General features: G+C 38.7%; 1 pseudogene across 1 annotated transcript; it reads right to left on the reverse strand.

The window, feature by feature from the left end:
- Positions 1-2,434: 2,434 nt before the first annotated feature.
- On the reverse strand, positions 2,435-3,343 carry LOC128564980 (40S ribosomal protein S2-like; annotated as a pseudogene). The gene has a single exon (XR_008374188.1). The product of XR_008374188.1 is annotated as a 40S ribosomal protein S2-like (transcript).
- Positions 3,344-3,698: the final 355 nt, after the last annotated feature.

The raw sequence follows: 3,698 nt of genomic DNA on the forward strand, positions 1-3,698 counted from the left end.
CTGATGGAAATTTGGGTGTTTTCTACTTTTTTGGCTATTATCAGTAAAGCTGCTATGAACATTTGTGTATGTGTTTTTGAGTGTACATATGTTTTCTGGGGTATATGCCCAGGACTAGAACTGTGGACTCATATGGTAATTCCATAGGCAACTTTTGGAGGAAATCCTGAAAGGTTTTCCAAAGTAGATGCACTATTTTTACATTACCAACAGGAAATATGAAGTTTCTAATTTCCCTGTGTCCTCACCAACACTTACTTGCTTTTTCATGATATTCATCTTAGTGGATGTTAAGTGGTAGCTTACTGAGGTTTTGGTTTTCACTTCTCTAATGACAAATGATGTTGAACATATTATCATGTGATAGTTGGCCATATATATATGTATTTCTTGAGAAATTTATTTTGCCCATTTTTTTTGTTTTTTGTTTTTTGTTTTTTGCAGTTTTTGGCTGGGGCTGGATTTGAACCTGCCATCTCCAGCATATGGGGCCGGTGCCCTACTCCTTTGAGCCACAGGCGCCACCCATATTTTGCCCATTTTTAAATACGTTACTTTTTGTTGTTGACATGCCAAAATTCTTTATTTATTCTAGATTCTAGATGCTTATTAGGTATGACTTGCAATATTTTCTCCCATTTGTTGGGTTGTCTTTTCCCTTTCTTGATAGTGTCCTCTGATGCACAAAATTTAATTTTCATGAAATCTAATTCTACTTTTCTTTTGGTGTCATGTCTAAGAATTTGTTGTCAAATCCAAGATTATGAAAATTTAGTCCAGTATTTTGGAATGAAGTGTTTCATATTTTTAGCTCTTAAATTTGGGTCCTTGATCCATTTTGAGTTAATTTTTGTATAAAGTGTGAGGAATGAAGCCAACTTAATTCTTTTGCAAGTGTTAAGATTATTCATTCCACATTGAATGGTCTCTGGCACCATGGTGAAAAATCAATTAGCCATACATCTGTTGACATCTGTTAACTGTAGGTTTTGCATAGATGCCCTTCATCAGGTTTAGGAAGTCCCCTTCTCTTCCTGCTCTGTTGAATGTTCTTATCCTGAAAAGTTATTGCATTTTGCCAATACTTTCTCTGTATCTGTTGACATGGTAGTGTGTTTTGTGTGGCTGTATAAATCCTTTTTATATAAGGAAGGATTTGGTTTGCCAGTATCTTTTTGAGGATGTTTGCATTCAGAAGGAATATAGCTTTCTATAGCTTTCTTTTCTTGTGATTTCTTTGTCTGGCTTTGGTATCAGAGTAATGCTGGCTTCAAAAAATGAGTTAAGAAATGGTTCTTTCCTCTTCTGTTCTTGATAAATTATCAATCCTTTCACATCTGGCAGGTTCTGCTTCATGTATTTGGGGCTCTGTTAGGTTTATTATTGTTTTATATTTTTGATGGGGAGTGATCCTTTTATCTTCATAAAATGTACTTCTTTTCTTCTAATAACAATTTTTGCCTTAAAGCTTGTTTTGTCTGATATTAGTATAACCACTTCAGCTCTTTTTGTTTACTGTCTGCATGGTATATACATTTCCATATAGTTCCAAACCTATTTATGACTTTGATTCTAAAGTATGTCTCTTATAGACAGTATATATTTGAATCATTCTTCTTCCCCTACCCTCATAATCCCAGTCTCTTCCCTTTAACTGGAGTGTTTAATCCATTTATGTTTAACATAACTGATAAGTTAAGATTTATGTCTGCATTTTGTTATTTGTTTTCTATGTGTACGTTTTTGTTTATTCCTACATTATTGCTGTCTTTTTTATTAAGTGGATATTACTTAATGGGCCATTTTCTTTTTGTTTTGTTTTTGAGACAGAGCCTCATTGCATTGCCCTCCGTAAAGCACTATGGCGTCACAACTCACAGCAACCTCAAACTCTTGGGCTTAAGCAATTCTATTGCTTCAGCCTCCCAAGTAGCTGGGACTATAGGTGCCCACCACAACACCTGGCTATTTAATGGGCCATTTAATTCTCTTGTTTCTTTTTCTTGTGTGTGTGTGCATGTTTTGGTGGTTATCCTGGGTATTACAGTTAACATTTTAACTTGTAACAGTTTAATTTGCACTAATACTGGCTTAATTTACAAAAACACTCCTCTTATGTAGCTCTTGGATGTCTTTTCTCATTTGTGCTGTCATGTTTATATTAAATTACATCTTTATACCTTGTGTAGTCATCAACACAGATTCATACTTACTGCTTTGTGTAGTCATAGGAGAAAATAAATGACAAATACATTTAATATTGTCTTTTATATTTAGTTATCTTTACTGAAGATCTATAGTTCTTAGTTATCTGGCATTCTTTTGTGTTTCCCTGAAAAATTCCCTTTTGTTTTTTGTACTTGCTCTACAAAATTCTGTTTTTGTTTATATTGAAATGTCTTACTTTTGCCCTCATTTTTATTTTTTTAATAGACTCAATTCACTTTATTATTATTGTATAAAAACCCCATGTTGTAGCCACAGCTGGAGCCTGGGTCCTCTGCACAGAGACTCTGGTGTGGGTCTTGACAAGATGGTCAGTGAATTCTTGGTAAGGAGACTTGGTGAACACTGTCTCTTTCCAGAGATCGGGAGTGAGATAGCTATAGGTCTTGGAAATGGCATCAAAAGTGGCCTTGGCAAAGTTGCCCAGGGAGGCAGTGTAGCCCCTGGCTGAGGTGTAGCAGTCATCAATCCCAGCCATCATTAGCAGCTTCTTAGGCACAGGCACTGAGACAATGCCAGTTCCTCTAGGAGCAGGGATGAGACGTACCAGCGCAGAGCCACAACGGCCTGTCACCTTGCAAGGAACAGTGTGAGGCTTGCCAATTTTATTCCCCCAGTAGCCTCTCCACACTGGGACAGTAGAGAGCTTGGCCAGGATGATGGCCCCTGGATGGCAGTGGCTACTTCCTTGGAACACTTAACACCCAGACCAACGTGGCCATTGTAGTCCCCAATGGCAACAAATGCCTTGAACCTGGTCCACTGGCCAGCGCGGGTCTGTTTTGGCACTGGCATAATCTTGAAAACTTCATCCTTGAGAGACGCCCCCAAGAAAAAAATCAATGATCTCAGGTTCCTTAATGGGCAGAGAGAAAAGATAGATCTCCTCCAGGAATTTGATCTTCATGTCCTTGACCAAGCGGCCCAGCTCAGTGACGGGCATCCACTCTTTGTCTTCGGCCTTGCCTCCCTGAGCTCCGTGGCCTCAGCCTCGGCCGCAGCTGCGACCCCGGCCCCAGATGCTGCTGCCGAAGCCTCCATGGAAACCACCACGGCCTCCCATTCCAGGGCCCCCGGGGCCTCCAGGCCCTCCCGCTGCACCGGCGTCATCCGCCATTTGGTATTTTCATCAGAAAAGAAGCTCGCCCTCATTTTTAAAGGATAGTTTTGCTACATAGGGAATTCTTTTTTTTTTTTCTTTTTTTTAAGTATCAAAAAATAGACAACTATTATTTATAAATAAAAATAAAAGATAATTTCAAAAAACCAGATCATGCTAAATCTTATAGACAATAGAAAAAGAAGAAATACATCAAAATCATTCTACTTGATCTGGAAATTCTTGGGCTCAGCATAGTGGCTCACATATGAAATCCCAGCACTTTGGGAGGCCAAGTTGGGAGGATTATGTAAGGTCAAGAGTTTGAGACTAGCCTGGGCAACATGGGGAGATTCCATCCCGATTAAAAAAA

The sequence above is a fragment of the Nycticebus coucang genome, chromosome 14 (genome assembly GCF_027406575.1).
Source record: "Nycticebus coucang isolate mNycCou1 chromosome 14, mNycCou1.pri, whole genome shotgun sequence".
NCBI classification, from domain to species: domain Eukaryota; kingdom Metazoa; phylum Chordata; class Mammalia; order Primates; family Lorisidae; genus Nycticebus; species Nycticebus coucang.